Below are 12,500 nucleotides of genomic sequence, written 5' to 3' on the forward strand. Positions count from 1 at the left end.
TAAAGAGGCTTTCTACAGTGAAAACTTTTCATGTAATCATGTCACACTGCGCCGATGAACTAAAATAGGCTTGCTTTTATAGCTCTAACTTCGCCAGTACCACTCCCACTCTGCCTTTTAATTCTTTAAAACACACAAACTTCACACCCATAGTTGTGGCCTCACCTTGCACCAGCACACTCAGGTACAGCCAGCCTGGTTATTCCTGGCACCAAACTCTAGGTTGTTAAATATTTGGATGCTTAATGGTGAATAAATAGATGTTTGTAGTTTACCAGCTTACCAGTACTGCTTTAATCAGTGTTTCCTGTTTGAGTATTACTCTTAAATGTCCAAATGCCCACATTGTTTTCTAAAATTCCGTATCCTTCAGTATATTCCACTTGGAGTTTTCACCCCCAACCTCCAATTGTACTTTGACCTCTCAAGTTCAGGATAAATCATGTATCCTTCCTCCAAGCCCTGTTCTGAAATATCCCTCTGTGAAAATGTTCCTCTCAAACCTGAAGCTTTGATGGCTTTAGAACAACAGTCAACCTGTGTGTACACGTACGTGCATGTGTGTGTGCTTAACTCCATGCGGTTGATCCAAGCAGAGTCCTGTTTTCAAGTTTGTTATATTGACTTTCTCCATTGAATTATCAGCCCTCTAATATCCAATCTGTCAAACATTCTTCGTTTTCTATAACATGCAACCTAGTGGGATAGCCCATTCAAGACCAAACATTTACTCCTGCTCCTGGGAAGATTGGAAACAGTCTGGTACTTTGCCTTAGTGCTCTGGTCCCAGCAGTGAGGACTCAAGGTTAGATGTAGCCAAAGAAACATGGCTTTAAATCCTACTGAATGTGGCTGTTTGGTACAGCAGCACTGCAGGGCTGAATGAATTAAACACCTGGAAGTTAGAAGGTAGACACAAAAGCCAGGAGATCATCATTTCCCCTCCTTTAATTGATAAAATTAAAGGAGACTGGCCACTCTGTCTGTCGAGAGTATTGAAGCCAGCCAAATCTGGACCTCTGTGATTTTTTTTTTTTTTATCTTTCAAAATAACTTTACTGCCTCTAAGGGATTCCACATGCAAGATGCTGGCAGTTTGCTGCTCATTGGAAACCCTTGAGAATCATTGTGTAGTCTTACGCACACTAGTGATTACATCCAGAGCATTCCAAAGAGAGCTTGCTGCCCTCTGTATCCAGAGGTTAAAGACCAGTCATCGGTTCTAAAGTGTGTTGTGCCTCATCTCAGAACGTAACTTGAAAACTGAGAAGTATTTCTACAAGTTTGAATTTCCTCACACTCATCTTACACTTATTCTACTTATTTGCATTTTGCTAAAATCTATCCTATAGACCCAAGGACATAAATTTCATTTTCCACCTTAATTAAGTACTTTACAGGGGTGTCTGGGTGGCTCAGTCAGTTAAGCGTCTGACTTCGGCTCGGGTCATGATCTCACGGTTCGTGGGTTTGAGCCCCGCGTCGGGCTCTGTGCTGACAGGTAGCTCAGAGCCTGGAGCCTGTCTTCGGATTCTGTGTCTCCCTGTCTCTCTCTGACCCTCCCCTGCTCATGCTGTCTCTCTGTCTCTCTCCTATAAAAATAAATTTTAAAAAAATTTAAAATAAATAAAACATTTTTGAAAAGTACTTTACAGTTTGCTCCTTTTTCTATGGAAGATGATTCATAAGTGCATACCTTTCTATAAAATGCTTTGAGGATTGTGAATTGATTTATAAGCACCTTTACATTTGGCACATAGCATGTTTACCATTTTTCATAGCTATATAATAGTCCCCCAGGTTGGAAATCCACAATTTACTTAAAACATTCCTTTACTGAGTCACCTAGGTGGTTCAGTCGGTTAAGCGTCCGACTTCGGCTCAGGTCATGATCTCACGGTTCGTGGGTTCAAGCCCCACATCGGGCTCTGTGCTGACAGCTAGCTCAGATCCTGGAGCCTGCTTCAGATTCTGTGCCTCCCTCTCTCTCTGACCCTCCCCTGCTCATGCTGTCTCTCTCTTTCTCTCAGAAATAAATAAAGAAAAGCATTAAAAATTTTAAAAAGAAAAAAACAAACATTCCTTTATTATTTGGCATTAAAACTTATTCTGGATTTTTGTATTATACAGAGTTGTTAGGAGCATCTTTATAACACAGTTTATGTCTTCTTTTTAATTATTTGTTTTGGGCAAATTCCCAGAAATTGAATTACTGGGTCAAAGGATATGAATATTGTTATGACTTTGAGTATTTACTGCCAGCATCTCTTCCAGAGAAAATTGTACCAGTTTACAATTCCGCTGACAACATGTGAATGAGAACATTTGTCTTTTTAAACAAGTATTTACAGTTTTAAAAGTTTACTATTCTCCACTTGTTAAGCAATTGCTAGCATCCAATTCCCATTTAAGTCCTCTGTTGGTTTAACGTATTAATACTCTTTTTGGTTGTTCATGTGATGAAGGGCAAACTTAGACAAAGAATTCTCTGATTTATTTAGGCGTTCAGTGCCTTGGCTGGCTTGCTACACGGCAAACACATTGGCCACTACAGAAACAAAAACAGAAGGGAACTACATTTAATTGAATAAACAAACATCAACTCTCATTCCGCGTTCACACTTTCAGTGGTAACAAACACTGAACGGCATCTTTACTTGAGGACTTCCTGAAAACCACCTTGTAAATGCCAACTGAATTTTGGGGTTTTGTTTCATTTTGTTTTGTTTTTAACCAGGAGAGAATGAAAGTAAGAACTCAAGCTCACTGTTACTCTAAAAACTGTGCTTTCCTGATTCTAACAGAGCCTTGGTAAGGACAGAGCAGAATCTTTCTTAAGTCTTTCAGTTCACTTCTTGGAAAGAATGTGATGATAGATTGCATGTGTGCTCCCAGAAAAAAAGGACATCAACAGACTGTGCGTCATCCTCTCTTCCTGAAGCCACGTGAGAACCATTCCTGGAGAAGAGAGAATTCTCCTCAAGAATGGTCATCCCTCACACACCACAAGGACAAGAAATAAAATCTACACTCAAATTCGTTCGCCATCTGACTGCCGTCTTTACGTTTTTGTTGTCAGTGTCATGTGTTTGGGTTAACTTTTCATTTTGAAATAACTACAAAGGGGCACGTGGCTGGCTCAGTTGGTTAAGCGTTAGACTTCAGCTCCGCTCAGGTCTTAATCTTGTGGTTTGTGGGTTCAAGCCCCGCATCGGGCTCTGTGCTGACAGCTTGGAGCCTGCTTTGGATTCTGTCTCCCTCTCACTCTGTTGCTCCCCCACTTTTACTCTGTCTCTCTCTCTCTCTCTCAAAAATAAACATTAAAATTTTTTTTAATTTCATGAAATAACTGTGGATTCACAGGGAGTTACAAAGAAATGTGTAGGGATGTCCTGTACATCCTTACCCCTGGCCTCCCCCGATGATAACAGCTTGTATAATATCATACAATAAATATGATAACCATGAAATTGACACAATCCATAAAGCTTACTCAGATTTCACTAGTTCTATGTGCCCGCGCGCGTGCGTGTGTGTGTGCGTGTGCATGTGGATCTATGCAATTTCACTACCTGTGTAGCTTCATGTAATCACCATCATTTTCAAGATACAGAGCTGTTTGGTGACCACAGGACCCTCTCATAAATGTGGCTGCTGATTCTACCTCCCAAAGCTTGTACTTCTGAAAATAAAACCTTTCAGTAAGCCAAACACCCATATCCTTTTTTTTTTTCACCATAACATACTCATCACAGCTCTCAAACACTTTTTGGCTATTTCTTAAATATTTATTTTGAGAAACAGCACGCAGTTGGGTTAGCTACAGCTGAGGGACTGCACGGGTGTGGGAGAAAGGCTAATCTTTGAGTTTAGGGGCAGGGAATCTTGTTCAGAACCTTTAAAGTCTAAGCATTTGGATTTCTATGTATTTATTTCATTTATTTTTTTATATGGCATCCTCTATAAAATGTCCTTTTTCAAAAATTTTTTTAATGTTTATTTATTTTTGAGAGAGAGACAGAGCACAAGTGGTGTAGGGGCTGAGAGAGAGGGAGACGCAGAATCTGAAATAGACTTCCAGCTCCCAGCTGTCAGCACAGAGCCTGACGTGGGTAGGGCTTGAACCCACAAATCGTGAGATCATGACCTAAGCTGAAGTCAGATGCCTAACCAACAGAGCCACCCAGGTGTCCCTTACTTATTATTTTTTGAAGTCTAAAATTTATTTTTATTTTTTTTTACAAATAGTTTATTGTCAAGTTGGTTACCATATAAGACCCAGTGCTCATCCCCACAAGTGCCCCCCTCCGTGCCCATCCCCCCTCCCCCCCACATCCATCAGTCCTCAGTTTTTGTCAGCATTCAAGAGTCTCTCATGGTTTGCCTTTCTCCCTTTCCCCCACCATTTCCCCCCTTCTTCTCCCCCATGGTCCTCCGTTAAGTTCCTCCTAATCCTCCTATACGTGCAAACATATGATATTTGTCCTTCTCTGCCTGACTTACTTCACTCAGCATAACACCTCAAGGTCCTATTTATTTTTAATGAGAGAGCGTGCGCAAGCAAGCGAGGGGCAGAGAGACAGAATCCCGAGCAGGCTCTACACTGTCAGCAGAGTCCGATGCAGGGCTCAAACTCACAAAAGCATGAGATCATGACCTGAACAAAACCAAGAGTCAGTCACTTAACTGACTGAGCCACTCGGGCTCCCCTACATTTTACTTCTATAAAGATAATTAAATGAGGGTGCTTGGGTCATTTGTTAAAAACTGGCTAATTCATATTACCTGGTGGATCAATAGTAGGTATACTCAGATTCTTTTGAGCAACATGACCTTGTATTCTCAGAATATAAAAATGTCAAGAACTTTTCTTTTTTCCTGATATGATAGGTCTAGTTTTACATCTAAATGAAAAAGCTTTTTCACATAATAAGATACCCTCCCCAACCTGATGAATGGCTTTTGAGACAGATCTGATTAATACACAGAAGTTTAACTGGAAAAACCAATATTTTGTTATTTGGATTTTCTAAGCAATAACACTGTGTCAGCTGAAACTTCTTCAGTGAGTCCTTTTAAGTAAAATTAAACCAAATGTACTCAAAGAAGCATACATATCTTAAACAGCCTCTTCAGATCTGGATCCAAATATGAATCAATTATTTTAAGTGTTTTGGGTGAGTTCCTCTCTTCCTCTCCCTATGGATCTTTTTTTTTTTTTAATGTTTATTTATTTTTGAGAGAGAGAGAGAGAGAGAAGGAGAGAGAGAATCCCAAGCAGGCTCCGCACTGTCACTGCAGAGCCCTACACAGGGCTTGAATCTGAACTCACGAACCTTTGAGATCATGTCCAGAGCCAAAATCAAGAGTCTGGCGCTTAACCCACTGAGCCACCCAGGTTTTATATATATATATAAATATATATATATATAAAGTATATATATATATATATACTTTTTTTTAATGTTTTTTAATGTTTTATTTATTTCTGAGGGAGGGAGAGAGACAGCATGAGCAGAGGAGGGTCAGAGAGAAAGGGAGATACGGAATCCAAAACAGGCTTCAGGCTCTGAGCTGTCAGCACAGAGCCCAATGCGGGGCCTAAACCCACAAACTGTGAGATCATGACCTGAGCCGAAGTTGGACGCTTAACTGACTAAGCCACCCAGTCGCCCCTATATACCTTTTTTAAATGTTTGTTTCTTTTAAGAGAGGGAAAGAGTGCACAAGTGGGGAGGGGCAGAGAGAGAGAGAGAGAGAGACAGGATCAGAAACGGGCTCTGAACTGACAGCAGAGAGCCCAATACAGCTCATGAACCATGAGATCATGACCTGAGCCAAAATAAGAAACTTAGCCAACTGAGCCACCCACAGTTTGTGGGTTGAAGCCCCACATTGGGCTCTGTGCTAACAGCTCAGAGCCTGGAGCCTACTTCAGATTCTGTCTCTCTCTCTCTCTCTCTCTGCCCCTTCCCCACTTGCGCTCGCTCATTCACTCTCTCTCAAAATAAATAAACACTTAAAAATTAAAAAAAAAAAAGAATAGAACCAATTTAGGGGCTCCTGGCTGGCTCAGCTGGTAGAGTATACAGCTGATCTTGATCTTAGGGTTGTGAGTGCTGACAGCCTGCTTGGGATTCTCTCTCTGCCCCTCCTCCACTCGTGTGCATGCACTCTCTCTCTCAAAAGGAATGGATAAACAAAAATTACAAGATCCCAGGTTGAGTTTAATTTAAGGTAAGTGATGATATTTATGCTAAAAGTTATTTGTTACTGAAATTCAAATTTTACTGGGCATCCTGTATTTTCTTTGGCAACCCTTCTTGTGGGCAGGTAAAGATTTGATTTTTCCTGAGAGCAAGGTATTTTTTTTAAAGGATGAATCGGTAGCAGATTCATCTTTTTTTTTACATTTTTATTTATTTATATTTAATGTTTTATTTATTTCTGAGAGACAGCATGACGGATGCTTAACCGACTGAGCCACCCAGGTGCCCCTGAGAGCAAGTTAAAGGGTTTTAAACTGGGCAGGCATAATCTGATTAAATTTTCAACAGATCACACCAGCTACAGATTAAAGGAGAGCAAGTAGAGAAGCAGGGAGTCAAAGACCAATTACAGTGGCCCAAGGAAGAGCAGAGGGTTGGACCTGAGGGATGGTAGCGGATAAGGGGCGAGGTGGACATGTTGAGCTAGGTTGAGAAGGTGAAATCAACAGCATTTGATACCGACGCTGGCCCCACTGCCTCAGGTACATTCTGGTACCCCACTGCTGACGGTGCTGAAATGCTCAAGTCATTATGACTGACCTGAGCCTCTGCCAGGAACCCCAGCCTCATTGCTAATTTGGCACCTCAACCTCAACATAGCCAGAATAGAACTCTGGGTCTGATCTTTCCACACCACTCCCTCCAGATCTCCCCTCCCCTGCCCCGACCTCCTATGCCAGTAAAGAACACCCCCGGGCACCTGGGTGGCTCAGTCTGTTAAACACCTGACTTCAACTCAGGTCATGATCTCAAGGTTCGTGGGTTTGAGCCCTGTGTCAGTCTCTGTGCTGACAGCACAGAGCCTGGAGCCTGTTTTGGATTCTGTGTCTCCCTCTCTGTCTCTGCCCCTCCCCTGCTCATGCTCTCTCTTGCTCTCAAAAATAAATAAAACAAGGGGCGCCTGGGTGGCTCAGTTGGTTGAGCATCCAACTTCAGCTCAGGTCATGATCTCACAGTTCATGGGTTCGAGCCCCGCATTAGGCTCTGTGCTGAGTGCTTGCTCAGAGCCTGAGAGCCTGTTTCAGATTCTGTGTCTCCTTCTCTCTCTGCCCCTCCCCCGCTCATGCTCTGTCTTACTCTGTCTTTCAAAAATAAATAAATGTAAAATTTTTTAAAAATTTAAATAATAAATAAAACAAAAAAAAAATTTTAAGAAGACCCCAATACACCTGGTCACTCAAGCCAAAAGTGCAGGACTTGCCCTGGATTCTTCTTCCTCTCTCACTACCACAGTCCATCCTGTTGACCTCACCCCCAAAATCCCATCAGTCCACTTTTTTCTATTTCCATTATTACTACCAACCACAAGTCACCCTGATAAATGGTACCCAGATGAGTGGTAGAGTCTCAAAATTAGTCTCTTTGCTTCAACTTTTATTCACCTATAACCCATTCTCCCCTCCGGAGCAAGGGTAATCTTTTCAAAACAGAAATCAGATCTTAGCTTAACACCCTTCAGTCACTTCTGATAGCATTTAGAACTTGCCCCCTCCTCACGCTGCTTACAGAGAGTCCTACACGATCAAGGTTCTTACCCTTCTCAGCCTTGTCACCATTTATTGTCCCCCATCACCTGACCCCTTCTTGTCCATCAGATCTCAGTGGGAAGGTCCCATCTTCAGGGAGACTTTTCTGGAGCAGACTGTCTCCCCCACTTCCCATGGGGGTGAGAGCTCTTTGGGAGTAGGAACCCCATCTGTCTCATTCACTGCCGACTTCACAGCTCGTAGGCACTCATTCATCAATATTTGTAAAGTGAATGAATGCATAGGAACAGTTTGGATCTGGGAGACAAGGAAGAGGAAGTATCAATGATTTCTGGCCAGATCTAATCTCAGTCCAGTGACCGGAGGCCAGACCCCTCCCAGATTGTTTATGTGTTCTCCTGCCAGCACTCACTTTTGCAGAGCTCTGGTCACTGCTCTGACTTTCAACAGGACCCTTAGTGACAAATGGCCCAAACTCTTCCTGAAGATTGTTGGGTTCTGTGGTCACCGTACCTGCCCACGTATCTAAAACTCATCAGCTTAAGGAGCATCTAGCTGGCTCAGTCAGTGGAGAATGCAACTCTTAATCTCATCTCGGGGTTGGGAGTTCAAGCCCCATGTTGGGTATAAAGATTACTTAAAAATAAAATCTTAGAAAAAAACTCAGCTCCTCAGCTCAAGATTTTTTCCTTTCCCTTCCCTGTCCTGTTAAATTACAAGTGTTTGTTTGACCTCAATTTCTGCATACACCTATTGAATTTGGGCACTCATTGGGAGGACACTAGCATTAGATTGAAATTAATTTGGTAATCGGTGCCCCCAATTACCAAAAAAAAAAAAGAAAGAAAGAAAAAAACCTTAGATTCTTCCTTTATTTCTGAAATTTACCGTGGAAAATACAGAGATGTTTGCCTGAGTTTCAGTGATATTATTCAATTCATCATGGTGCTCTCAACATTTGCCTCAAAGTTGCTTTGAGATTCTAACACCAGAAAACATATCCTGGAGCATCTTAGACCATATCTAAGAGCCACCATAACTTCCATATAATATGGAGATTTGGTAGACTATATATATATCTACCATGTATCTTCTTTTCAGAATGGTGCTTCTAGAAATGTTCCTTTGGCAAAGCTCTTACTATAACCCACTCATGCAATGTGCACGCCACCAACTGTCAACCTTCCATGAAAAATCCATAATGGGCAACATTCTCCCTTTTGAATATGGGCAGGCATCCCTTCCTACCCGTTATATAATTAGACTTGTTCATTGTATATTTATCACCTAATTCTATTCTAGGAATTGAATGTGAGAGGCGATAACTTCCCCAGTCTTCACGGTGAGGCAGCCAAGCAGCATCAACATGACAAACAATTCAGAGGGAACACCCACGGCTCACAGTAAAACTCACAGGGTCACAGCTGCCTTTGAAGCCGGGCTCTTATGTGTCTCTAACTGGTGATGGATATCCAGGCCCTTTTCTTGCTCATTGACCTTGATTGGTGCATCTTTGAAGTGGAACACTTTGACCCGGTCTTTTCTGACACTAGGTTGCTGAACATTTCTACTTCCCTTGTTACAGCTGGTGTCCTTTCAGAAAGGATTGCAATCTCATTTAATAGTTTACCAAACTTAGGGGTGCCTGGGTGGCTCAGTCGGTTAAGCATCCAACTTCAGTTCAGGTCATTATCTCATGGTTCATGGGTTTGAGCCCTGTGTCGGGCTCTGTGCTGACAGCTAGCTCAGAGCCTGGAGCCTGCTTCAGATTCTGTGTCTCCCTCTCTCTCTGACCCTCCCCTGCTCATGCTGTCTCTCTCTCTCTCTCAGAAAAAAAATTTTTTTTAAAAAGTTAATAGTTTACCAAACTTAGACTCGATTATGGACAAACATGCAAGTTGAGTTTTAGCTTTCTCAACCAGTAAGTCTTACTTTATCCTAGTGGATCAAGCCCACATCCCATTTATTACAATGGCTTGCCATGTGAGTGTTTTTCTATTTAACAAACATATATTAAACTCTTCTTTTTTTTTTTAAGTAAACCCTATGCTCAACATGGGTCTCAAAGTCATGACCCCGAGATCCAGATTCATATGCTCTACTGACTGAGCCAGCCAGAAACCCCTGTATTGAACTCTTTATATAGATCAGGCACAATTGCTGGTGCCAGGAAAGCAATGATGTAAAGTGATGGATTCATTCACTGACTGAGGGCCTACTAAGTGCTAGGAAATGGGGATGTGTAGGTTAATAGGACAGACAGGGACTCCCTACACCTAAGAAGTTTATGACATAGGGGCGCCTGGGGGACTCAGTCGGTTAAGCATCCACCTCTTGATTTAGGCTCAGGTCATGATCTCACGGTGGTGAAATCAAGCCCTGCTTTGGGCTCCACACTCATGGAGGGATTCTCTCTCTCCCTTTCTCTGCCTCGCCTTGACTCACTCTGTCTCTCTCTCAAATTGAATAAACTTTAAAAAATTGCCTTTCAAATTATTTTTTATAAAAACATTATGTTAACATGCAATGTTTATTACTATCTTAAAGTGAATATTTTTTCTGATTCCTCAGTTTTAATTTCAAATACAGTAAATATCAATAAATATAATCCATATAAACAAAAGCTATTTTTGGTCCTTAAGAATTTAAAGGAATCCTGGGGCATCTGGCTGGCTCAGTCCATGAAGCATGTAACTCTTGATCTTGGGGTTGTTTGAGCCCCATGGTGAGTATAGAGATTACCTAAACTGAGAAATCCTGTGTTTATTTATTTTTTGAAAGTAATCTCTACATCCACTGTGGGGCTCGAACTCAAAACCCTGAGGTCCAGAGCTGCATGGTCCTCTCACCGAGCTATCCAGCTATTCCTCTTCCAACTGAGCGAGCCAGGTATCCCGAGAACCACTGTTTTAACTCTTCAGGCTGCAGGAAAAGGAAAGCACAAATTCAAAATTATGAGTACACTTTCACTATTCATTAATCCCACAAATATTTACGAGACAGGCATTATACCAGATACTAGTGATAAATCCAGAGTTCCTTCAAAGAAATAAAACATAATGGGGGAAAATATACAAGTAGGCTATCCCACTACTGGATGACACATGTTAAACAAATTGGTGCACTGAATCATTTAATCCAGTCCCAGAGAATCAGGGAAGACTTCCTGGAGGAGGAGGAAACATCTAGGCTGGAACCAAACCATGGGCAGTATGCACCAGACAGGGTTCAGTAGAGAGGCTGATGAACTGTCCTGGGAGGAAAAGGAAAGTTTCACAGAGGCCAACATGGGTTGAATCTCAGTACCTCTTTTCCAACTAACAAAGGGACCACAAATTCATAGTCAAATTCTTTGGTGACTTTGAAAAGTTAAAGTCCTGTTAGCCCTAGTAAGAGTTTACAGTATTTAATTCCTTTACAATAGCTAGATATCCTCGTCTCCAGTGTTGTGATGTTGTAGTCATATCTCCACACATTAGGCGATCCATGTGGATGCTTGATTTAAATGTTGCCTGTGATGTAACACCCAGTATAGATTTGTTTAGCAATTGCCTATTTAGGTGGTTTCTCCCTAAGAACATGATTTATCGTTATTATTTTTTTTTTTTACAGTACTAGTTAAGTCAATCATGTTGACATTAGAAATCTCTTCCAGAGGGTCGCCTGGGTGGCTCAGTCGGTTAAGCGTCCGACTTCCGCTCAGGTCATGATCTCGCGGTTCTGGGTTCGAGCCCCGCGTCGGGCTCTGTGCTGACAGCTCAGAGCCTGGAGCCTGTTTCAGATTCTGTGTCTCCCTCTCTCTCTGACCCTCCCCTGCTCACGCTGTCTCTCTCTCTCCTAGAAATAAATAAAACATAAAAAAAAAAAAAAAAAAGAAAGAAATCTCTCCCAGAAGGGCGCCTGGGTGGCTCAGTCGGTTAAGCGTCTGACTTCCGCTCAGGTCATGATCTCATGGTTCGAGGGTTCGGGCCCCGCGTCGGGCTCTGTGCTGACAGCTATCTCAGAGCCTGGAGCTTGTTTCAGATTCTGTGTCTCCCTCTCTCTCTGACCCTCCCCTGCTCACACTGTCTCTCCCTCTCTCACATATAAATAAAACATTAAAAATTAAAAAAAAAAATCTCTCCCAGAAATGATGTCTTGCTAAAAAATTGCCTAAGAGGACCTTGGACTTCACCTTCTTCTATCATACAAGTTCTCATTAGCTAGACAGAGCCTTGCCTGTGGGCGCAGAAAACAAAAGGCGACTGAGACAGAAGCAGGTGGATTAGCCATTTCACTTGGTACAGCACTTCATCAAGTTTATTTAAAGGGCTAAATTTCTTCTCTTTAGCACACTGTTCCTTCACGCCTTGGTAAAGAATTCCCAGGGAGTTCACGTAAAGTTAAAAAAAAAAAACCCAAACAAAACAACATCCCACAACCAAAACAAAAATGGGCTTATTTCTGCTCAGTCACCTGTCACGCCCGCCCTTCAGCCTCTCAAATCCTTAGCTGAAGAAGGCGCCGCAGCTACGGCAGCTGTACGCGGCGTTAAGAGATGCCCGGGCCACCCATCCTCTTCAGGCAGAGTACATCCGGGACGCTGAGGGGCGTGGCCGGGAGGCGGAGTCTAGAAGCAAAGCCCAGGCCCCGCCCACCCGGGGGCCCACAGCCCTGCAGGCCCGCCACGCCCGCCAGAGGTCGCAGGCTCAGCAAACGGGTTTCGTATTTGGCGAGTGCCTGTCCTGTTGAGACCCTAGTTCTC

The 12,500-nt window shown here is 42.5% G+C and overlaps 1 long non-coding RNA gene across 1 annotated transcript; it reads right to left on the reverse strand.

Annotated features, from left to right (window-relative positions):
- Positions 1-2,115: 2,115 nt before the first annotated feature.
- On the reverse strand, positions 2,116-12,349 carry LOC120234194. The gene is made up of 3 exons (XR_005529011.1): positions 12,212-12,349; positions 10,606-10,678; positions 2,116-2,548 (listed from the first exon to the last, which is right to left on the reverse strand). It is a non-coding gene; the product is annotated as an uncharacterized LOC120234194 (long non-coding RNA).
- Between the last annotated feature and the right edge of the window lie 151 nt (positions 12,350-12,500).

The sequence above is a fragment of the Hyaena hyaena genome, unplaced genomic scaffold (assembly GCF_003009895.1).
Source record: "Hyaena hyaena isolate Hyena2069 unplaced genomic scaffold, ASM300989v1 scaffold_104, whole genome shotgun sequence".
NCBI lineage: Eukaryota > Metazoa > Chordata > Mammalia > Carnivora > Hyaenidae > Hyaena > Hyaena hyaena.